Raw genomic sequence first — 25,268 nt, 5'->3', positions numbered from 1 at the left:
TCAGGTATTTGGGGCCTCTAGGTTGGAAGTGGACTTGGTCACAGAATTATTGGACATTGTCCTGACCTCTAATTATTTCACCTTTAATGGTGATTTCTTCCTTCAAAAACGTGGTGTAGCGATGGGCTCCCCATGTGGGGCTGGAGTGGCAAATTATGTTATGGGATACTGGGAGGCTAATATATTAAGGAAGATCTCTGGTTTAATGGAACCTGTTATGTACTATACCCGGTTCCTGGACGACATTTTTATTTTGTTCAGGGGCTCGGAATTAGAAGCTGCAGGTTTCGTGGAAATTATGAATTCAACAACTGAATTCTTAAAATTCACATTCAAATTTTCAACTAGCGAAATTGACTATTTAGACGTTAAGTTAGTAAAGGACCCTGTAAGTCGAGGACTGACGTCAACAGTGTTTAGAAAATCTACATACTGCAATTCATTCCTGCACTTCTCCAGTTTTCACCCGTACCAACAGAAAAGGTCCATTGTGAAGGGACAACTGGTGAGGGCAGGAAGAATGTGCAGTACCATGGTTGATTTCACTAAAGAATGTGTTTTATTGAGGGAAATGTTTAGTAACCGAGGGTACCCTGACCAAATGTTATCAGATTTGATTGGAGAAGTCACTTTTAAAAGGACTAATGGTTTTTATAAACCTTTATTACTCCAACAAAGCCCTATACACATTGACCCCACTATTAATACAGCACTAGCTGAGACTGATCTGAATAATGGGGAGATAGTCACAGTTACATCTGTAGGTGAAGAATGTGATTTTTCTTTGAGTTTCATCACTACCTTTAGTAAAAATTCTAAAGGGATTCTGGCTATAATACGCAAGAATTGGCACCTTATATCTTCAAATGCTCTCTTGGTGGAAAAATTAGGTAGTAAACCTAGATTTATTTTTAAGAGATCACATAACCTCAAGGAATTGTTACAAAGGGATGTATTTCAAAATACATTCCATAAAAGGAGAGGTATGTTTAAATGTGGCTTTTGCAAATTTTGTAATAAGGTCAAAATAGGTGAAACATTTATGGTCAGGGACAGGAAGTACCATATCCGTTTTACTCTAAACTGTGAGAGTAAATCTATTATTTACATAGCCATGTGTAATTGTTGCCAAGCCTTTTTCATTAATTTTGGAAAATCGGGAACTAGAATGGCAGTTACGCCTTGACGCGTTCAGGCATCCTGGGTTGAACAGTAACTGCAATATAGCTCCTGTACTGAAATTAAGAAGTTATTTTAGGTAGATCACAGGGACATTATGGTGTTTTTTTAGTCACCTTTATAAAAATAGCGTAGTGAAGGTTTCTTTTTCCCACATTTATAGAGGTACGTGGAAATATTACAGTTAAGATACTTTTTCATTGAGGGTAGCTGGTCCTTTGTAACCTAAAATCTGAATAAATTTTAACTCATATCTAGATGTAATTTACAACATACGTTTATATGTTTTTCTTTCTTTTGTATGTACACATGTTTTTTTATATAAAAGTTTTTTTATATAAAAGTTTTATTATATAGGTTTTTATACCAATAGAGGATATGCATTGTAGTGCATGGTGGTGTGTACTATATGTCCTTTTTAAAAATTGCCGCTGATTTCAGGAAATTGGAAGATGTCACTTCCTGAATTTCCTGATATGTATGGAGCGCATTGTCTTAGATTTTAATTCCTCTGAAGAAGCCACAGACTGCTGTGGTGAAAACGCTTTGTTGTCTACTACAAATAAACTGCGTTAAGGACATCTTACTGTGTGGTTTCTGCTGACAAGGACCTCTTTCTGTTACTATTTGTTTTTTTATCTTTTCTTTTGTTTACATATTTTATCTATTTGACTTTTGTTGACCGGGAAAAGATCTGACTGGGTCAGGAACCCAGTTCCAGTGGTGGCCCAGGGAGAAAAGCTCCACAGGGCAAATTTTGATCAGTAGAAGTTTATAAAATAAAATTTAAAAATGACAGGTAAACTACTGTACATTAGCAAAATAGTTTAGTATGAAGATGAAAAATAGCAGTATTGCACTGAGTCTAGTTGCAGATGTATCCATTATGTTAGATACAATTGGTAGTATATGCAGCCACCTTAAACAAGGGGAGCAAGAGGTAGGAAGACAGGGGTATTTAGGAGAATTAAAGGGAAGTAAGGAGTAATCAACCTGGAGTAGAGCATAAGCAGTGCCAATTATTTGTTGGTTGCTTTGTAGGTAACTTTTTGATTTTGGATGAGTGAGCTGTGGTGACTAAATGCAGGGGAATCAATTTCCAGGCTTGTGATATATGATTTGAGAAGATAACATCTCCAAAACTATTGTTAGATTTTGTAACCTTTAGAAGCAATTTGTTGCATGATCAAAATGATCTACAATTAGAGTTTGGGTGAACTAGGTTTTTGAGGGTTGGACATTTTTCTCGGTGGTGGATGATGGAGTGGGTGATGGTGAATTGATTGAGTTGTATAAAGTTTGGAAGTTCAATCCATTTTAGTCTTAGAAGGGCTCTGCAGTGGAGTGATCTATGTGGGTGGTTGTAAGCTAACTTGGCTATTTTATTGTAGCAGGACTCAAGTTTGTGAAGCTCTCATTTTCTCAGATTAGTGAAAATAGGGAAGGCATATAACAGAGTGGATAGTAGATGAGTTCTGGCTATAGACTGTTTAGAGGTTTGGGTAAGCAATGACTTGGATCAGTACAGAGTGCCAAGTTTAATGTGTACCTTTTTGATTGTTAGGGCTATGGGTTTATCTTATTTTAGGCAGTTGTCAGTGGTGACACCTAGCAGTTAGGTGTGGTCGATGGGATCACTTTTGGTGTTTTTCGAGTGTATGTTAAAAGGGAAGGGGAGCTGATGCATTTTCTGAGTTTTGAATAATATTAGTTTAGTCTTATTGGGGTTCAGTATGTGTCCAATTATGTGGGTTGCGTTTGAATAGGGACAGAGAGGAGCTCTGTTTTACATGACTAGGGAGCTATTTCAAAGAAGCAGCAATCTCTGGGAGACATATCTGTCTCTCCAGCATGATCTGCTGATGTCTTAAGCTAAGTTGAGATCCCTAGAGTGAGTGATTCTTGAGCCATTTGACCTGCGGACAGGCAGCATTTCCATTAGGGCAGGGTTGGAGATTGCCCTATGGGCCTGGTACAAATCACATCTCAGCAGCCTATATGATACAGAATAAAGTGTGACAAGGCTTTCAGTCTGTCTACATAGGCCATTTTCTTAGGTAGAACCTTCTGTGATCTCTCCAGCTGCTGCAGGTGTCTGATTGAGGTACATGCAAAAGGGTGCATTACACTTTATTAGTGGTCTGACGAGGGTCAAGTACAGTGGAGTTATAATAAACCAGGGATGAACTTCTGATATCCTATCCACCGGTCTAGTTTATTCTTGAATGTGGTCAGTGAAACTCTGCTGCAAAATGAATGGGAAACGTGTTCCAGAAAAATGGAATTCTAAGACACACAATTGTCCCACCAAAGTTCTCTCTTTATGTTTCAAGCAAGGTTTAAGACCCTGTGTCAGGAAGTTCTAATGCTATTATTTTTCTTGATACGTAGCTACAAGCTAGTGGGACTAACCCAGTTAACAAAGGATAAATAAATAAACTAAACTAAAATAAATAAATAAAAATCTGTATTTTCAAAGACGACTTTCTAGTTCTAGTCCAGAAAATTTCCTACTTATGTTGCAAGCGTATTTCAGATTATATACCGCTTGCTCATTGTAATTATTCATTTTTCAAAAATGAGTTTTATAGGTTTGACATAGTGACCACTGATACTGGGGACAGAATATCACACATATTTGTTGTTCCTGAGCCACTTATGTGCCCTGTGGCTAAAATATTATTATTCATAGATGGCTATTTACTTCTCTTGTAAAATGTTAGCCTATAGCATTGTTAAAACTGTTTTTGGTATATTTTTAGTGCCTCAGAGTCTTTTCCAGTCAACACAGGGAGTGTTAGATCACTTGCAATTATGAACATTTAATTTTTGCAGGCGAATTACAAAAAAATAAACAGATCAGTCAACATGAAGTGGTCTGTGTGGGCCTGCTACTGGAATTCCCTTGTATTGTAGTAACTTTTAAAATGTTTGCATTTCTTATTGCTGGAGCTTTTCTTCCAGGGCCTCCACTGAAAAAGGAACTGTGTCCAGTTGGACTTTCCAGGTAAACAAAAACACAAAATAAATAAATAAATAATACCAGTGTCATACTATTTGCATATCACTGCTAACCCCTTTACTTTAGAGACTTAAATAACCTCTCCTAGAGCATTCTAGTAGGACATGGCTTATGGTTAATGGTATTTATTCACCCACAGTAGTTATTAAATCAGAATTTGCTCATGTTCTTCTTCTACTTCACAGCTTTTGCATTTTATCTATGCTTCTGGTACTAAGTCTCTCTCTGTCTTTCTCTTTCATGGACTTGAAGTTTTTCAGGAAGGTTACTTTGCATAAAACTAAATATTTTTGGTTATTTTAACCCAAGTGGGAGAAAGGGCTATTGTTTTTGTTTTCATAGGTAGTTACTAGGCATGCAGTTTAGGAGACCATTGTCGAGACTAGTCCAAATTCCCATTTGCCCTAGGGCACAGAGTAATGAAACAAAGTCTCCTCTAGAGCCATTTCCCCGCCAACTCACTCATCATCTTTAACATATCTACTGTGACCTCATCTGAGCCTGCTGCTTTCCCTGACTTCATTTTCCCTTGAGATATTCCTATATCTTCCAGTGTGTTATCATGTCTGTTATCATAGACTGTTTCTGGGGCAGTACAGCATCCGTGGAGTTATCATAATTCCTAAGCATTTTGAACTACTCCTTCCATCTGCCTATGATGTCCTGCGGAGTGGTGACCATGTTATTCATGGAATCTCCTGTGAAGGGTGTTGGACTGTCTCTTTATCTCTCAGTCCTCACCTTGCAACCTGATGCAGTTTCTTTGTACCACTGACTGAGTCTCTTAGCAGAAGCTGCTGTAGTGCCTGGACTGGTGTTTTCTTTGCTATTGCAGCTCCTTTCCTAGCTTCTATTTTAGACCGTCCATATTCCCTCCTAGGCTGGATGGTCTTTTCTAGCTCTCACTTTTTCTGCACTTCGTCTTTCCTTAACTGACTCCCTGGAGAACTGCATTCCACCACCCACTTTCCTTATGCACCTTATTAAGAGACCTGGCTCGGCCACATATCTGTTCAGTAGTCCTCACAGGTGCTGTTTTGAAATTCTGCCATTTTTCTTCAACTACAGTGATTTCCTCCTCTTTTTAGGGTGCTAAAGGCTTCAATACATCCTTGGACTGTTGTTCCTTCTCTCCAGTTCCATTCCATGTTTTCAGTCTGGTGTCTGTTGACCTTAGAGTCCTTTCTCACTACTACTTGCAGTAATCACTAAATGCAGTCTTGGGTATTGACTACAACCTAATCTGTATGGTATTACATTAGGTTGAAATGGCTACAATTAAAATTACCTCCAAGTCAATAGCCTAGTAATCTCCTATGATCCTATGATGCAATGATTGTTGAGACCAGTGGTTTACACTGTGGGGCATCTGTTTTGCCGTGGTTGACTTTGATATCAGTGATTATAGCCTAATACCCACTTCTTTCTAGGGGAAGTCTAGCTGCATTGCATATTGACCACTCTTATATATCAACTTTTCTCTTTCTGAACCATGTGTTGACTACTATCAAGCCATTTCCCTGACAGAAATCAAGAATGGCCTCTCCCATATTCCTGATACTCCACCAATGTGATCCAAGCAGCCCTCATATCCTGTTCTGTCTGTTCTGATATGTGTATTCAAGTCACTCATTATCAACACCAATTCATATTGTCCTGCTTTATCTAGTAGGTCTTGTAACTGCTGTCTGAATGCACTCTTTTCCTCAGTAAAACAACCCTACTGTGGGGCACTGGCAGAGATTATGAATACTGACTAAGCTTTACACTAGAATCTGATTGCCATGAGTGTTTCACTAAATTTAATTAGATCCCTAACTACCTTCTGAAACCTTTCTCTCAACACAATTCCCACACCACTTATAGCCTGTCCTCCTCCTGAGTAGTAGAGTCTGGATCCCATGCCAAGTGGCTTGATTGCACTGCCCTACATTCTGGTCTCCTGATTACATATGATGTTCAGCCTGCTCCTTATCATCATGTCATCCTCTTCCAAGCTGTGCCCTGTCAGTTAACCTACATGGAGGAGCAATTCTCCATTTATGTTTGGAAGGTTCATTGGTTATACGTCCAGCTTCCACTGAAATAGCTATAGAAGGTAAACCCACAACTGAGCAACTAGACACCGACTGGCCAGCAGCTTATTGACCAATGGCTGCTGAGCTTAAAGGCAGGCACACAGCCAATATGGGGCAGACAGGGGCACATACACATTTTGTGTAGTGCATTCAAACCTTACCATACTCTATGTTATTGGTAGTGCATGAAAAGTAATAGGAGCAAGCAACAGAAATTTCCACTGAAATCAAGGAAACATGGCAATATCATAAAAGAGAGAGAGTTCTTGCAAGTATATACTGAGCGGAGAAGACACTGAAAATGTGCAGTGAGGATTACACACTTGACCCAGGATCACAGCAATTATCCTTAACAGTACTTAGCTAATTGTCAGTTCTGATTCCAGAGCCTGATGCAAGGTTGTTTCACATGAATTAATGGTCTTACAGTGCTATTGCAGAATTAAGGGGTTTCCAGTGGTGCTTCCTATATTGCTAGTTATAGGTTCATAGTTTCATAGGTAGGTACTAGGCCATCAGTCCAAAGGCTCAAGCAAACCTAGCCAACATGGTTCTCTGGCTTACTCCACCCAAGAAAGTTATTTTCCTGTGCCCTTGTTGAGCAGAGCCACAGAAGTGATCCCCGGGAAGTATTTCCTATTTCCCATCCACTTATCAAGATTTTTCTTGAAGAGTGCAAATGAGGAACTTTGCTTGACATAGATGGGTAGCTTGTTCCACAGTATGGGAAGTCTCTGGGACAGGAATTTATCCCTCTAGCATATCCTGTTTATTGTGATGACAAGGTTTAGGTCCCTAGGACGTGTATTTTGGAGGGATTGGGATTTCTTTAGGTGTAGCATGTCCAACAGCTCAGGGTTTGACATAGCTTTATATGTTAGGCAGAGATCACCTTGGAGTAAGCAATATGCTATGGAGTAAAGCTGGAGTTTTTTGAGACGGTCAGTGTAGGCCATCTGTTTGAGGCCAGTAATCCTCTTTGTGAGGTACTTCTGTGGCCTTTCCAGCTGCTGCAGATGTCTTGTGAAGTACATTCCAAAAGGGGTGTTGTACTCTATAATGTGTCTAATGAGTGTCGAGTAGAGGAGAACAATGACCTCTTTTTTCCTAGATGAGAACCTTTTTGTGATGAGGTGTGCCATGTAGAAGGATTTCCTGACTACCGTGGCGATGTGATTATCAAAGGAGAGACTACTGTCCACCTGGGTCCCCAGGTCTCTTATCACACATTCGGCATTAAGTAGACTGCTGCCTATGTGGTAGTTCATGGGTACAGAGTTTTTACCAAAGGGGATGGCAATGCACTTTTTGGCATTGAGCTTGAGGCTATGGTTTTGACACCAGGCATCTGTCTCAGTGAGGCCCTTCTGTAGGATGTCCACATCATTTGGGGACTCATCTATGGCTCCTTGTTTGCAGCCATCTGCAAACTTCATTAGCCAAAGGCCTTTTGTGTTGGCCTGTACTTCAGAGAAGTAGATACCAAACAGGAGAGGTCCCAGGACTGAACCCTGTGGTACTCCACTTGTCACTGGTTTGAAGTCAGATTTGGAGTCTGCAGCTTTTACAATGTGGGGTCTGTCAATGAGCCAATTGGCAACCCATCTTGTGATGTAGGGATTTATGCCTAGTTTAGTGAGTTTAGCTATAATTACAGAATGGGGGATGGTGTTGAAAGCCTTGGCGAGGTCAAGATAGGCTGAATGAACCACCTTACCCTCGTCTACAGCTTTGGTGACTGCCTCTAAGAAGTTGATCAGGTTCAGGAGGCATAATCTGCCTTTCACAAACCCGAACTGGGTGGGGTCCAGATTTTGGAGGTTACCAATGTCTTTGTTTATGAGTTCCATGATGATATGTTCCATGGCCTTACAGACCAGGCTCGTTAGGCTAATAGGCTGATAGTTCCCGGGATCACTGGTGGCTCCCCCTTTGTGGAGTAGGATAACTGCTGCTGTGTGCCATTCAGTGGGCACAAAGCCTGATGTGAGACTATGACTGAACATGGTGCTTAGGTGGCGAGCCAGTTCATTCTGAAGTTTGTGTAAAACGCAGCCCAGGATGTTGTCTGGTCCCATGGATGCTGTGTTTTTGGCTTTAGAAAGTGCAGATTTTACCTGCGTAGTTGTGATTACAGAGACTCTGCATTCTTCCTGTATAGATATGGGCCCTTTAGGGGGTGAGAGGGGGGTAAAATTAGCACTGAACCTATCTGCCAGGATGTTAGCAATATCAGTTGGTTCTGTAATTTTCATGCCATTGTGCTGTAACTCAGAGCAAATCTGGGTGTTGCCATTGAGATTCTTGACATAGCTATAGAATGCTTTGTGGTTGTCCCTAGAATCAGTGGTGATTTTGTTTTCTTAGCTAGCTATGTAGGATCTTATAAGGGATCTCAGCTTCTTACTGAGGCTGACCAGGGAACTCCTCCACTCATGGGATTTTACTCTCTTTTGCAACAGTTTCTTCCTTCTGTTGTACAGTTTGTTTATGGCAGGGGACCACCAGATTGTCTCCTTTTTTTGGAGGATAGCACCTTGGTTCTGTTTGGGATAGCAAGATCCATGCACTCGTGTAAGTGCTTATAGAGTGCATCTGTGTAGGATTCAGCAGTTGTAAGTGTATTGTCTATCTGAATAGATGTCCTGAAGTTCTCCACTTCTGTCTTAAGAAGCATGAAGTTGGCTTTGGAGAAATTTTTTACCGTGATTTCCTTAATGGGGTGGGGCGGGATGTGGATATCTAGGGTGATTAGCTTATGGTCGGATCTGATTGACGGTGACCAGTATGCTCAAATACACAGCAGTGGCTTCACTACTTCTAACGTTCTGGATAAGTCACATATGTCTTTCTGTGCATTCATCTTCTGGAAGATGAATTTGTCATTAAGTGTACATATCTGGCAGGTTAAATAATGTTATATACTGTACCTGGAAGCAGGAATGATACTGCTATGTGGTCTGATGCCAGGGGCAGGGTATTTTGATGACTGTACTTTAGTATATTTCATATTGGTACATAAATGCCACAATATAGGGTGAACAAGAGTCTGTGTCACTCATAATGCCTGCCTCCCATTTAGTGACATGCCTTTTTTGATGTGACTTGCATAAGCAGTGTGAATGGTATACATGTAAGGAAACCGGTAATTGATAGTCAGATGTTATAGTGGAATATGGATTGGACCAATATGGATGTATTTATTTGTTTTAAGTTACCTTCTGCTGTCCATGCTGAGATATAATTGTTAGGTGACTAAGGAGCATGTGAAAATGTATGTGTTGCTTCAGTTTCCAAATTGGTTTCCTCTATGACACTTCTCCTACCTCAGCTGAAAGTGCTATGACACTTCTCCTACCTCAGCTGAAAGTGCTAAGCTATTTGTGACTTAGGGTTCCCATGCATATGCATAACACCTCCGTCTTCATCTTCTGTTACTGTACAAACAATTGAAGTTACACTGAGGAGTCATGATGTCTGCATAATGAATTCATCTCCTCAGCATGAAACTTGTTAGCTCAGCTTGTCCCTTGTTGTACTGAAAGCCAGAGTCATTTTTATTCATCGGGTGTCTTATCTGCATCATTGATCTGTCTTTAACTTTAGAAAAACTCTTATACTCTTTGTCTTTATGCAGTGCTGTTGCCATGGGTTCTTTGTACATTTCCTGGCTTTCCTGAACTTTCATGTTGCAGCTCTGCTGTTTAAAAGCCAGACTTTGCCCTTTGCGTGCTTTTCTTTTTCTGAAGCCATAGCCCATCCTTGTGGCACACACGAGTTGACTAATACACAAAAAGTGACTGTAGTGTAAAAGATACTGTTGGAGGAACTCATGTTTATCTAGCTTCTTGGGGAAATGTGTGAAAATTTTGGATAACAGTGAAGAGAAAACCTTGTTGTGACTGTGCAATCAGACCTCTGAAACGATTGGGGACAAATATCAAATGAATCAGGGACAAGTCTTGACAACAACAGGACAATCAGGGACACATTTAAAATATTAGTGCTATTAACCTGAAACATTAACAGACTCAGGGCATATGAATTAATACATATTTTCTGAGGTAAATGAAGTTTATATCTCTTAATTGTCATTATTCATTACGTGTAATTCATCACCTTTCCTCCAAAAATCACTAGTTTTAGGAGGGATTAAGTGGGACAGAGTTGGAATTTCAGTCAAAATCAGGGATGTCCCTGGAAATCAGGGACAGTTGAGAGGTATGTAATGGAAAACAATATTGAGAGTAAGCAAACAGTATGTACACTGTTCAGAACAGTGATAGCAGGCACTGCAGAGCATGAAGTCAAGAAAATACTAAGTTGCATCAAAAAAGTGTAACACCAATAAATATGTGCATACAAAAGCAGAAGCAGTAGTAGTTACAAATATAAGGAAATATCAATGGCATGCCTAACAGATAACAAGGCAGAGGACTGAATTCAATGTAAGGAAAAAACAATTTGTTTTTATGATCTTAGTATTAATTTGCAGCCATAGCTAACTCTGTCAGTGGCCAAGATGAATTGTTATCTGTGTATGTTACAGACATGTTTTCAGGAATACTTACACACATGTATATTAAAAAGCATTCTTGTAATATGATTTACAGTGAAAGTGCTATTCAGTTGTTAGGAGTAAGGGTTGGAATTAAGAAACTGTGGCAGATCAAAGCTGAATCTCTTAAAAAAGTCTATTGTCTCAGTACTGAGCTGGAAGTTCTGGAATCTTTTTTTCACAGAATGTGTAGCACATCAACAGTAAACACATTTGCAAGAGGCATTGTGTGACATTAAACTATACTTTTACTGAGGCATGTGAAAATTAGCTGTTCTTCTCTGTTCTTCCATTCTAAGTGAATGTAACTGCCAGGTGACAGGCTAGCTATGGGCATTGTAATCTCTGTAACAGTGGACTCACAGTGTATTATGGGGAAGATTTTTCTTTAAAAGAAAATAAACTCTCATAAGGATGTCATTCTGGGTTAGAAACAGGAATAAATTAGTAGTGACGACTTCTAGCTGGTACATACGGGTTTGAAATGAGCCAAACTTAAGGAAAAGTTAAAAAATATATGTCTTTTAATTATTTTCCCATAGTTGTCCTTTAATAAAGGATTTTCGACTGGAAACAGACTGCCTACCCTGCTTGGATTACTTTTGAATACATAGGTTCACAGGAAGGTACTAGGCTACTGGCCGTAGGGCCTATATAAGCCTAACCAAAAGGTACGCTGGCTTTCGCCACCCAAAAAAATAATTTTCCTGTGCCACTGTCAAGCAGAGCCACAGAAGTGATTGCGGGGGGAATTTCCTATCTCCCATCCAATCATCAAGATTTTTCTTGAAGAGTGCTCATTTTATTTATTTATTTATTTTATTTTACATTTGTTAACCGGGATAGTCCGAATGGACACAGATCCATTTTCAGTGGAGGCCCGGGGAGAAAAGCTCCACATGTGGATAGTTACATAAGAGTTAAACAGTAGCAGTTTTATACAGTCACATATAGATACCAGTACAGAATTATAGGATTATATGCATACTTGGAATACATACATACTTAAATTTAACATTGTAGTTTTCTTGTTCGAACTTAGACATTTTTAGTGGTACAAGCCTGAAAAAGGTAGCATGTACTTCAGTAGTACAATACATATGAGAATGAGACTAAGTCTATTTTACAGATAGCCAGGTAGTGAAGAGAGTGGTAAGCTGGTTAGTCAGGGTTGGTACAGGGGCACAGCCAATGACTTTTTTGGAATTTTGTGAGAGATGTTTTAAATTGGTTAATAGTCTGGTTTGCTGTAAGTTCGGCCGGGAGCCGATTCCAGATTGTTCTAACAGAGTTGCAAAACAATGAGTCACCTGCTGAGTTTTTAGATTTAACATTTTGTGCCAGTATTTTGTCAGAAGACCGGAGATTTTTTAGGTTACTGTAAGGGGTAATTATATTTTTGAGTATGGGTGTGCTTTCGGGCTGATGGAGGACTTTGTGCGCTATTATTAATTGATTATACTGAATTTGAGAGGGGAAACTCTAGCCAGCCTAGAGATCATAGGTTAATACAGTGGTGGGTTCTATATGCTGAGACTGTGGCAAATCTGGCTAAGGTATTGTAGCAGCTATTGAGTTTATTGAGGTCCGATTTACTCAGGTTTGTATAGATTGGGGAGGCATAAAGAAGGGTTGAAAGTAAATGTGTTCAGGCAATAACTGTCCTAGCAGTTGGGGGTTAGGAATGCTTTAATTCTATATAGAGATCCTAGCTTTTTGTTGACTGTTTTAATGGTTTTGTCGATGTGAGCGTCAAACTTAAGGTTATTGTCAACAATTACACCTAATAGTTTTGTATTACTTTCTGGGGAAATTATTGTGCCATTATTAGATGTTATGGTAAATGATGGGAGTGTAGCTTTCCGGGTAGGGGTGAAGAGTAGCAGTTTTTTTTTATACGGATTCAATAGAAGACGCCTGTAAGTGAGCCAGTTTTCTACTACACTGAAAGTATTTTGGGTTAAGGTCTGCAGGTCTAATGGGGAGGTGGCAGAACAGATTAGGGTGGAGTCATCTGCATATTGAATGCAGGTTACTTTGGGGATGACTGTATGAAGATCATTAATGAAGATGGAAAATAGGAGAGGTCTTAGTATAGACCCTTAAGGAATTCCAAGGGTGACTGGCAGTAGGGAAAAAAAGGCTATCCTTCTATAGCACAGCTTGTTGTCTGCCACTTAGGTAGGACTGAAAACAGCGTATTGCTAGGCTGTCTATGGCAAAAGGTTTTAGTGTTTGAATGAGTAGCTGGTGGTTTACCATATCAAATGCCTTAGATAGGTCAAGAAAGACAGCAGAGGAGGGCATATTATTATTACGGATTTGATTTATTGTCTTGAGAGAAGGATAGAAGGGCTGTGGTCGTACTATGGTGGGATCTAAATCCATGCTGGGAGGGAGCTAGAAGATTGTGCAAATTGAGGTAATGAAGGAGTTGGTTGTAGATACATTTTTCCATAATTTTAGCCAGAGGGGACAGAATGGCGACGGGCCGGTAATTTGATAGATCAGTGGAGTTACCCCCTTTATGGACAGGAATTACATGGGAAATTTTCTAGAAGGAGGAGATATATGCTTCAGAGATGGTTCTGTTAATTAATATTGAGATGGGATACGCTATTGCATTTGCAGCCTTTTGAAGATATTCAGCTGGGACTAGGTCTGCTGAAAGGGTGGTGGGTTTCAGTTTTTTTTATTAAGGATCGGATAAATGCTGTTGGTACAGGTTGAAAGTTAAAGGATGGGTGGGTATTGGATATGGGGTTAATAGGGTCTAGGTTGTTGGGGCTTAGTTGGTTGGCAAGGGATTGTAAAATTTCCGTAAAGAAGGTGTTGAAGGTGTTGGCAATATTTTCTGGAGGTTTATGGAGGACAGACGCAAGGGTAGGGGTTGTAGTATTACCTGGATGGAGAAGATTGTTTAAGCTGGACCAAAATTTTATGGGTGATTTTGATGTTTATGTTGCAGGTTACAGAAATAGTCTTTTTTGTCTAACATTATAGACTTCTTAATATCATTTCTTAGCTGTTTATATACTAGTTAATCCTTAGGGTTTTTATTGGTTTTCCAAGATGACCAGGCTTTATTTCTATTCATGATTTTTTGTCTAGTTTCTTTGGACAGCCACAGTGCTACTTTTTTATTTGTTCTGATGGTCCAGATGGGTGTATGATTGTTAAGGATTGTAAGAAATGTGGAGTTAAAGTGTGATACTGCCTCATCTAGTGGGAGTAGTTTTAGTCTATTCCAGTTACATGTTTGAAGTTCTAATTGGAATTTGGTTTGATTGAAGCTTTTATTGTTCCTGGTAGTTCTGATGCTAGGTATTTGAGGGATATCATTTTTTTGTCTGAGTATATATGTTAGGAGGTGATCACTTATTTCCACAGGTTGGGTGCCTGCCTTATACATTTGGGGAGGGTTATTAATGAGAATCCAATCTAGTATGCTTTCTTTGTTATTGGGCTTACTAGTTCTGGTGGTGGAGGTTATGACTTGGGAGAAACCATATAGAGTTATGTGGGTAGTAGGGAAGTCTGAGGAGCAGGTGTTCCAGTCTACATTAAAGTCACCTAAAACAATAGTTTATTTTGGGGAGTTTATGGACAGCCACTGTAGAATGTCTTCAAGGATATTGGTGTTGTTGCCAGGTGGGGTGTAAATTCAACCAATGTTTATAGATTTATGCTGGTTAATTTGTAGTTTTGTAAAGAGTATTTCAGCTTTATCAGCTTGAGGAACTTGTGGAGAGTTGGAAATAGTTACATTAATTGAAGATTTATATAAGACAGCTATCTCGCCTCCCTTCTTTGAGGTGCGGTCCAGTATTATTTTGTAACCTGGAGAAGTAACTTCATTGTCAATGGTGGATGGCTTAAGCCAGGTTTCTGTCAGACATAATATATCTGGGGAGTGTACTGCTAAGAGGGCATGCAGGTAGTGAATTTTATTATTTAGGCTTCTGATGTTTAGGTGGCAGATGAGGAGAGAGGTAGAGGAGATGTTTAAGTTTTGCAGGCTAGAGGGGATATTATATACTGGGTTGGATGCTTCTGATGGGGTTGGTCCTGGGTTGGGGTGGATATCCCCATCCATTGTGAGGTTAATTTGAGAATAGATTATTAGTTTTGAAGTTTTAATAATAGTTTGTAGTAGTGTTTAGTTCTAGGGTTAACATAACTGACTCGAATAAGCTGTTGAGTTATTGCAATATGGGAGTTGGAAGGGAGGGGGAGTAGTGGGTGATTAAAGTTATGTGAAAGGGCATGAGTATTGGTCTGTGGTCTGGGGTAGTGGGAGCCTGGAAGGGAGAGATCTTCATAAGCTGTGATAAAATACATAATTATCAGCATGGGTAAAAGGTAATAGGATGGATTTGAATTGAAAGGTGGGATTGAGGCTTGTAGAGGCATTGATTAGGTTTTGCAACTTACAATTGTTTAAGAATGGGGGTGGGTGGGTAGTAGATGAGGCTAGAGTAGAGAAATAGGGAGGGTGTTGTGGTTAGGGTTGGTCTAACAATTGCTGATTGGTTCTATGATTAAGGGAGTGGCAGTTGTGGCTATAAATTTAGCACATCTAAAGGAGGGAGGGATTTGGGGGCAGGGTGGGGCGCGGAGCGAGCCCAAGCAGAGCGAGGGTGAGTGTAACAGGGCTAATGCAAAGAAACCAGCTAGCAGTGGGAAACTTATCAATACATTAAGTACAATGAGGCTTTTTTGTTTGTTTTAAATACTTTCTTACCCCTTGTTTTTGCCTTCAGTATACAATTTTTACGTAGTATGCTGTTAGTAATCACTTTTTGCAGCCTTTTCTCACATTAAGCTTTCTTCTGCCAATTGTCTGCTATTTTTGTACAGAGCTCAAGAGTTTAAACCACTGCTTTAGGTTTATGCTATGTAATTTCTAGTTTTATGCAGGGAGCTCAACTGTTTTTCCTTAGTTAATATGATTAAGCTCAGTTTCTGAGTGCTAAAATCTAAGGCAGACAGCTGGACTATAGAGTCTTCAGTAAAAAGGAGCTTCGTTCTGTGTGTCTGAATTAATTTATGCTAGTAATATACCTAGAAACTTAGATATGTTCACTATGTAATCCTTAGATATAGGAGTAACCCAGTTTAGTATTTTAGGGTTGATTGTGGGGCTTTGAGGGATTACTGGTAGTGCTGTAGACCTGGTATGGCTAATCAATATAGTACATACAGACAGGATAAGATAATATTAACCTTGGCAGATCTTTTCAGAGTTGAGGGACAGTGCAGGAAAGTTTACAGTTAGGTTTTGGCAGGGGAGGTGTCCTTCTGGCGTTCAAGCCTTTCAGGGATCAAGCAGATAGAGGAGGATAGAACCTTGGCAGATCTTTTCAGAGTCGAGGGACAGTGCAGGAAAGTTTCCAGTTAGGTTTCAGCAGGGGAAGTGCCCTTCTGGCACTCAAGCCTTTCAACGATCTAGCAGATAGAGGGGGACAGAACCTTGGCAGATCTTTTCAGAGCCGAGGGACAGCGCAGGAAAATTTCCAGTTAGGTTTCAGCAGGGGAGGTGTCCTTCTTGCATTCAAGCCTTTCAGGGATCTAGCAGATAGAGGGGGATAGAACCTTGGCAGATCTTTTCAGAGTCGAGGAACAGTGCAGGAAAGTTTCCAGTTAGGCTTTAGCAGGGGAGGTGTCCTTCTGGCATTCAAGCCTTTCAGGGATCTAGCAGATAGAGGGGGATAGAACCTTGGCAGATCTTTTCAGAGTTGAGGGACAGTGCAGGAAAGTTTCCGTTTAGGTTTCAGCAGAGGAGGTGTCCTTCTGGCAGTCAAACCTTTCAGGGATCTAGCAGATAGAGGGGGATAGAACCTTGGCAAATCTTTTCAGAGTCAAGGGACAGTGCAGGAAAGTTTCCAGTTAGGTTTCAGCGGGGGAGGTGTTCTTCTGGCATTCAAGCCTTTTAGGGATCTAGCAGATGGAGGGGGATAGAACCTTGGCAGATCTTTTCAGAGTTGAGGGACAGTGCAGGAAAGTTTCCATTTAGGTTTCAGCAGAGGAGGTGTCCTTCTGGCGTTCAAGCCTTTCAGGGATCTAGCAGATAGAGGGGGATAGAACCTTGGCAGATCTTTTTAGAGTCGAGGGACAGTGCAGGAAAGTTTCCAGTTAGGTTTCAGCAGGGGAGGTATCCTTCTGGCATTCAAGCCTTTCAGGGTTATAGCAGATAGAGGGGGAATAGAACCAGTGAGCAGAATTCAACTGCTGTTGAGCACTTGTGTCCTGATGGGAGCCTAGTAATTTAAAAAAAAAAAAAAAGGAGCTTTGTTTGATATAGATAGGTAGCTTGTTCCAGAGTATGGGAAGTCTCTGGGACAGGAATCTATCCCTCCAGCATGTTCTGTTTATTGTGGTGACAAGGTTTAGGTCCTGTAGGGCATCTGTTTGAGGCCAGTAATCCTCTTTGTGAGGTATTTCTGCGGCCTTTCCAGTTGTTGTAGATATCTTGTGAGGTACATACCAAAAGGGGCGTTGTAGTCTATAACGGGTCTAATTAGTGGTGAGTAGAGGGGAACAATGACCTCTTTTTTCCTGGATGAGATACCTTTTGTGATGAGGTGTGCCACGTAGAAGGATTTTCTGACTACTGTGGCAATGTGATTATCAAAGGAGAGACTACTGTCCACCTGTGTCCCAAGGTCTCCTATCACATTTTTGGTGTTAAGTAGACTACCACCTATGTGGTAGTTCATGGGTACAGAGTTTTTACCAAAAGGGATGACAATGCACTTTTTGGCATTGAGCTTGAGGCCATGGCTTTAAAACCTGCCACCTGTCTCAGTGAGGTCATTTCGTAGGATGTCCACATCTTTTGGAGTTTTGATTATGGATCCTAGTTTGCAGTCATCTGCGAACTTTGTTAGCTAAAGACCTTCTGTGTTAGCCTGTACTTCTGAGAAGTAGATGACAAACAGGAGAGGACTCAGGACTGAACCCTGTGGGAACTTCTCACTGGTTTGAAGTTGGATTTGGAGTCTGCTACTTTCACAGTGTGGGTTCTGTCAGTGAGCCAGTTGGCAACCCATCTTGTGACATAGGGATTTATACCTAGTTTATCTATAATTCCAGAGTAGGGGATGGTGTTGAAAGCCTTGGCAAGATCTAGATAGGCTGTGTGAACCACCTTACCCTCATCTACGGCTTTGGTGATCACTTCAAAGAAGTCTGTCAGGTTTAGAAGACACGATCTGCCTTTTACAAACCTGAACTGGGTGGGGTCCAGAGTTTGGAGATTACCATTGTCATTGTTTATAAGTTCCATGATGATACGTTCCATAGCCTTTCAGACCAGGCTCATCAGGCTAATGGGGTGGTAGTTTCAGGAGTCCGTGGTGGCTGCCCCTTTGTGGAGTGGATAACCATCACTGTGCACCATTCAGTGGGCACATAGCCTGAGGTGAGGCTATGATTGAACATGGTACTTAGGTGGGGTGCCAGTTTTTTCTGTAGCTCATGTAGAACACAGCCTGGGATATTGTCAGGCCCCATGGATGCTGTGATCTTGGCTTTGGAGAGTGTGTTTTTTACCTGTGTAGCCATAATTATTGGAACTTTGCATTCTTCTGGTATAGAGATGGGCCTTTTAGGGGATGTGAGGGGGGTAAAGTTAGTACTGAACCTATCTGCCAGGATGTTGGCAATATCAGTTGGTTCTGCATATTTAGTGCCATTGTGCTAAAATTCAGAGCAGATCTGAGTGTTGCCACTGAGATTCTTGACATAGCTATAGAATGCTTTGTGGTTGTCTTTAGAGTCAGTGGCAATTTTGTTTTCGGAGCTAGCTTTGGAGGATTTTATGAGGGATATCAGCTTCTTACTGAGGCTGACTAGGGAGTTCCTCCAATCATGGGATTTTACTCATTTTTGCAACAGTTTCTTTCTTCTGTTGTAGAGTTTGTTTATGGCAGGGGACCACCAGATTGGTTTCCATTTTTTGGAAGATAGCATCTTGGTTCTGTTAGGGATTGCACGATCCATGAACTTGTGTAAGTGCATTTGTGTAGGATTCAGCAGTCATACGTCTATTGTCCATCAGCATGGGTGTCGTGAAGTTTGCCACTTCTGTCTTAAGAAGTGTGAAGTTGGGTTTGGAGAAATTTTTTACGGTGGTTTCCCTAATGGGGGGTGGGGGAGGGCTGTGGATGTCTAGGGTGATTAGCTTGTGGTCAGATCTGACCAACGAGGAATTGACCTCAGGTGTGGAGCACTGGTTGCCCATGTTGGTAATAACCAGGTCTAGGATATTGCTGCCCCTGGTGGGGGTGTGGATAAGTTGATCCAAGGCATTGGAATTTATGAATTTCAGAAAACATTGAGCACAAGAGTTGGTACATGAGTAGTTTTCCCAGTTAATGGTGGGGTAGTTGAAATCACCCATTATTAGGGTGTTAGGCTGTATCCTAATATTTTCCAGTGTATCAAGAAATGAGGAGTGGGAATCCTGGGGCATGGTGGGGGATCTGTAGCAAGCTACAATTTGGATTGCAGTCTTGCCCAGAGTTAGTTGCACTTAGATAATCTCGGATACATTATGCTGAGCAACTAGCCTGGAGGTGTGGATATCCTTAATGAATATGGACATGCCTTCGCCTTTAGTGTTTTGGTCCAGGTTAGGTGGCTGAAATGTGTGGTATGAATTATAGCCTGGTAATGCAGGGGTACTCTCTGGAGCTTTGAACCAGGTCTCTGTCACTGCACAGATGTCTATGTTCTCCATTTTAAGGAGTGCCTCGAGTGAATGCATTTTGAGTTTTAGACTTCTAGCATTGAGTAACAATACCTTCAGATTTTGCTTGCTTGTACCTGTTACAGTGGTGAATTTGTCATTTGAACCTTGCCTAAAATAGGCACTATAGGGGTGGCTAGAGTCTTAGTCAGTATCCAGAATCCCAGGGGCAACAGGTGCAGGCTATCTCTGGCAAAGCATCATGGTTTGTCGATCATGTCATCCCAGGTAGACAGATACTGCATCCTCTTAGAATGACACCAGAAGCTTAGCCAATTGTTGAAGTCAATCATTTTGCCCTTGTACTGTGGTATCATTCTGGGTGATGGCAGGATGCTACTCAAGGCTACGGTCATACCTGCCTGGGCTACAAGATCGGACAGCTCCTCCTTGTTCCTTTTCATGTAGTCCAGGGAGATACATCTCAGGTCATTCACACGAACATGGACAATGACAGAGTCATATTTGTACTTGTTGTGGAATGACCTGAGTGCATGCATTATGTGGTGGATCCTGGCACCTGACAGGCAGCTGACAGTAACTTTCTCCTTGTTTAGCCTGGTGAGTGGAACATCAGTTTGCCTGACTATAGAGTCACCTATGACTAGAGTGTTGGGTACGTTGTCATGCCTTATGGGCTGTGGTTGAATGAGTGGCACATTGAATTTGTGGGCTATATGTCATTTTGTTGTGTTGGGGGGTGGAGGTTGCTTGTGTTTCTGCTTTGGAGGTCCCTGTTGCTTGGCAGGTTTTTTCTGAGAGCCTCTGTGAATGTAGGTGTGTGTTTTGTGTTTTTATGTGTGTTTTTTGGTGGTGTAGGTTTTGAGGGACTATGTGATGAGTGTGGTGCAGTGCAAGTGTGTACCTTCTCCTCTTGACTCTCTAGTCCAGTCTTGGGTGAAGAGAGCTTTGCTTCCAGTTTGGCTATATAAGTGCATCTCTCACAGGTTGTAGTGTTGGGTGGTAGGAGGAGAGGGTTGTCTGTGTACATGAGGCAATTGCTGCATTGCCCCAAAATGCCCAGATTCATCAGGTAAATAGGAGAAAACACTGCGAGCTGACCCTTAGACATGCCTGGATAGGTGCTTATTTGTTAAGTACTAGAAACTGTTTTCCTCTAGACAAGTGAGGAAAGTTGAGTACTGTAGTAATTTGTAGCTTATTTAGTGCTTACAATAAGTTCTGAATAAGTGCTGAGCTCAAAGAAACAGACGAGTGCTGAAACTAAAAAACTGGCTAGTTCTAAGAAACAAAATTAAGCTAGAAGGCTTCCCTCCAACACAGAAAGTCTTGGAGGCTCAGAAGCCCACAAACAGTCCTGGACACAGCAAATTTGTATCCGGACTAGATTACCCACAGGAAAGCCAGGAAACAAGCATAGAATTTTTTTTTTTTAAGTGAAAAGAGAGAAAGGAGGAGCAGAAACTAAGTGGATTGGCCTTCTCAAATGTTCTCCCTGTATTAGGTAGAATGAGGTAATAACGCTAGACAGGGTGGAGTGGCCCAAATCAAATTTACAGTAAGGGTGGGCAACTGCAAAGCTACCAACTATAAGAACAGCATACAAATAGGGAGGGAGGGTAGGAAACAAGCAGCATAAATGTTTCTCACAGCAGAAAAGCAGTAGTGAGCCTTTAAATGAGTTTTAAACAGATAAAGGAGCCACTAGAGAAAGCTTTTAACTGCAAACAAGTTATATGACATGCTCCTTGGCAGGAGATCAGAATCAAACAACCCAAACAGATGCTTAATAAAAGTGGACAATTTCAATTTAATAACTCACACACAGTGAAACTATCTAGAAAAGTATACAATAGACAAAGTGCTATAAATAACTCAAAAAATAAGCAAAAAAAAAGGATACTTGTTATATATTATAGATCCGAGTTTGCTCAGTGTCCTTCCTTTGATTAGCTCAGTGTGAAATGCACATGTATGAAATACTTAGTAATTCTGTACAATATTTCAAAATATATATTTTTTATTATTTTTTTTTATTTAGGATGAGTTTAAGTTTGCTACTTCTACTACCATTATCTGATCTGATTAATATTCAGTGATTAACTAGATATATATGGATTGAAAATCTTCCATACAGGGAAGTTTCTTACACTGTTTGATCTGCTGACAATCAGCACAATTAGACACTAATCAGCAATGTGCAGAAGTACTGAATGTTGGAGGGATATCGCTTTGTAATAGCGGCATACAACAACATTATCACTCCTTCATAACTAACCTGAAAGACTTCCAAACCAAACTCTGGCTCTGTTCTTCAACACCAGGATAAACTATATCCCTCTTTGTCTGGCTTTTCCCAGTTAGGGGTCGCCACAGCGGATCACCTGTCCGCTCATGATTGGCAGTGGAGTTTTTTTTTTTACAGTGTCGAGTTGCCAGCCTGGCGCCCAACCTTCCACAGAAGGCACACACATGCACGCACTCACACCTAGGGCCAATTTAGAGTGTCCAATCCACATATAGCATGTCTAACCAGAGCACCCGGAGGAAACCCATGCGACCACAGAGAGGACATGCAGACTCCACACAGAAGGCACCCCAGCCAAGGATTGAACCGGAGAACCTCTTGCTGTGAGGCAGCAATGCTAGCGACTGCACCACCGTGGCCACCAAATAAACTATATCCCTCAGTGTGAATAGATACCTGTCTATACCTTACACCTCCTTACTCTCCCTTCTTCACTCATGTCCTTACTTCTATCAGTTTCACTCCCTTGGTTTTCTCTCCAAATGTACCATAAGCCTGCTTTTTTTTCTCATTTCATATTGCAATTCCTGTTTATAATATATTAACTTACCATTAATTTCTCTATAAACTAGCTAAAATTGCTCTAAATATTAAATCATTGTCATATAACTAATAGCTATTCTTAACCAATATTTGCTGATGTCTAATTTAGTATAATTTTTTAAACTGTTTTTGTATTATTTTTGAAGATTGTAAAATTATTATTGTTAAAATGTTTTGTAACACTTTGGAGCTTTTCTTCTTGGGCCTCCATAGGAAATGGATTCCTACCCAGTCAGGCAATATGCATTATTTCCCATGCAGTCCCTCAATGTTTCTCTAGAGGTTACATTAGTCAACCATGTGAAAAGATAACAATGCAAGCCCAATTAATACGTATTCATGACTTTAACTTGCAGAACAAGCAGCCTACATTTGAATTCTTTACACACTCCCTGATCCTTCCGTTGTAAACATTTCTTATGACAGACAATGTATTCTTCATTTCATACAACACACAACTTACACCATGTTCTCCCCTAATACTACACACCACTGTTCTCCCCTAATACTACACACAACTTACACCATGTTCTCCCCAATACTAATTACAACTTACACCAACATTTTCCCCTATTACTGCACACAACTTACATCACATTCTCCCCAGTTACTACACACAGCTTGCACACAGCTTACACTGACATTCTTCCCTATTACTCTACACAGCTTACACCAGTATTCTCCCCTATTAGTATACACAGCTTACATCAGTGTTCTCCCCTATTACCATACACAGCTTACAACGGTGTTCTCCCCTATTACCATACACAGCTTACAACGGTGTTCTCCCCTATTACTATACATAGTTTACACTAGTGTTCTCCCCTATTACCATACACAGCTTACAACGGTGTTCTCCCCTATTACTATACATAGCTTACACTAGTGTTCTCCCCTATTACTACACACAGCTTACACTGACATTCTCCCCTATAACTATACACAGCTTACACCACATTTTCCCCTATTACTACACACAGCTTACATCATATTCTTCCCTAATACTACACACAACTTACACCACATTCTCCCCTACACATAGCTTACACTGACATTCTCCCTTATTACTAGACACAGCTTACACCAGCATTCTCCCCCATTACTATACACAGCTTACACTGATGTTCTCCACCTATTACTACACACATTTTACACTGATGTTCTCCCCTATTACTATACACAGCTTACACCGGTGTTCTCCCCTATTACTACCCATAACTTATACTGGCATTCTCCCTTATTACTAGACACAACTTAAAACTAACATCCTCCCCTATTACTTTACACAGCTTACACCAGTGTTCTCCCCTATTACTATACATAGCTTACACTGGTGTTCTCCCTTATTACTATACATAGCTTACACTGGTGTTCTCCCCTATTACTATACACAGCTTATACCAGTGTTCTCCCCTATTACTACACACAGCTTACGCCAGTGTTCTCCCCTATTACTACACACAGCTTACACTGACGTTTCCCCTATTACTATACACAGCTTAAACCAGTGTTCTCCCCTGTGACTACACACAGCTTACACTAGTGTTCTCCCCTATTACTACACACAGCTTACACTGATGTTCTCCCCTATTACTATACACAGCTTACACCAGTGTTCTCCCCTATTACTACACACAGCTTACGCTGACGTTCTCCCCTTATACTACACACAACTTACACCAAGTTCTCCCCCTAATACTACATACAACTTAACACCACGTTCTCCCCTAATACTACGCACAGCTTACACCACATTCTCCTCTAATACTACATACAACTTGCATCACATTCTCCCCTAATACTACACACAACTTACACCACATTCTCCCCTAATACAACACACAGCTTACACTGACATTCTCCCTTATTACTAGACACAGCTTACACCAGCATTCTCCCCTATTACTATACACAGCTTACACCTGTATTCTCCCCATGTCCACAACTGTTGGACTTTTGTGAAGCCCATTCCTGGGAATGATTGCAGAATATTTTCGTAAACTTTTAGGGTACTTAATACTTGCATTCAGTAGCCCATTGTTGAAACAGACTTTTCTTTATTTGTATTTTTACAACTCTTTGAAATACTTTTTTTTTCTACTACTACAAAATAAATATCATATGGTCTTGACAGTCCTTGCCTCAAATACATTGCTAAATAGCAGATAGCCTGCTTTGCCTTCCAAATAATTAGTAAGTCACTAAACTAAGAGGTCCTTGAATTAGGACTTTCTAAATTATAAATTAGATGCCAGAGAAAGGTGTCCCATTTATCAGATGCAACTTTTAAGGATGTTGATGATTTTTTTTAACTTTGTAATTCAAATTAGGATCAGTGGCAGGAACCTTTCATGCAAAAGGGAGATGCATATATTACATATCTATGTATTCATTACAGGCTTAATCTGAATATGACCATTAGCAATTCGCCAGTCTACTTGTGTTATATTGTCTTTATCTAATAAATATAAATGCATTGTTTTATAGTTTAGGAAAAATGAATTACAGAGGAAGCTTTTAACCATTGCAAGCTACTGCCTAGAATTAACAACCTCTATGAAGAAGCAAACAGTGCTTTTAGGTTCATATATATGTATGTATACATATATATATATATATATATATATATATATATATATATATATATATATATGTAGAAAAAAAATTAAGATTTATACCTAATGGCCACATAAAAATATGTATCAATACAATTAGTCAAAAATTTCCATTTACCCAACTATACATTTAAGTATTTCTTTATAGAGTTTCAAGTGCCAAGCTCTCATACATTAGTACATTAATCATTCTGTGATCATGTGGAAGGCTGAGTGGAAGTTGGCTCTGTGCCATTTATAGGCACAGGTACT

At 40.3% G+C, this 25,268-nt stretch overlaps 1 protein-coding gene across 1 annotated transcript in view; it reads left to right on the top strand.

Annotated features, from left to right (window-relative positions):
- LOC122809503 overlaps positions 1-25,268 on the top strand; it is a 1,292,286-nt gene that overhangs the window by 1,193,049 nt on the left and 73,969 nt on the right. The gene's annotated exons all lie outside the window — the stretch shown is intronic.

This window comes from Protopterus annectens, chromosome 8.part0, assembly GCF_019279795.1.
Source record: "Protopterus annectens isolate FY-2018-M chromosome 8.part0, PAN1.0, whole genome shotgun sequence".
NCBI lineage: Eukaryota > Metazoa > Chordata > Ceratodontiformes > Protopteridae > Protopterus > Protopterus annectens.
The sequence above is the reverse complement of the archived record's forward strand: the minus strand, read 5'-3'. Positions and strand labels throughout refer to the sequence as shown.